The sequence below is a fragment of the Pongo abelii genome, chromosome 21, assembly GCF_028885655.2.
Source record: "Pongo abelii isolate AG06213 chromosome 21, NHGRI_mPonAbe1-v2.0_pri, whole genome shotgun sequence".
NCBI lineage: Eukaryota > Metazoa > Chordata > Mammalia > Primates > Hominidae > Pongo > Pongo abelii.
In genome coordinates, this window is record NC_072006.2 from 32,919,503 (window position 1) to 32,919,981 (window position 479).

Genomic DNA, 479 nt, shown 5'->3' on the forward strand with positions numbered 1-479 from the left:
GCTAAACTCCCAAGGTGACAGGGAGATGAGGGCACTATCTTCTTCATTGCTTACATTTCAAAGAGATGGCTCATCAGGCCTTTGGGGGAAACATTCCTATTTTGTAAAGTTGGCAGGTGCTTATTCAGACTTTCAAAAGTATCAGGTACATATCAAAGGAGCACTTATACATAGATTTCTCATGGAAATACTCTAAGGGCGTGAGGTCAGGTTTATTTCCCCTTCAGTAACAAGTAAAATTTAATTCAATTTGTATTTGCCATTAAGATTTAAACGCTCCTCCTATGAGCTGAAGGTCTGATCTGCAAACCCCTAATTGCCGTGTTGCAGAAGGTACCAGCGTAGCCCAGTTTAAAAAATATTATTACTTTTAAAATATATACACTTAATTCCTGGGCTCAAGTCATCCTCCAGCCTCATCCTCCCTCGGGGTTACAGGAATCCCAGGCACGCGCCACCACGCCCGGCTCTAGTAGCCC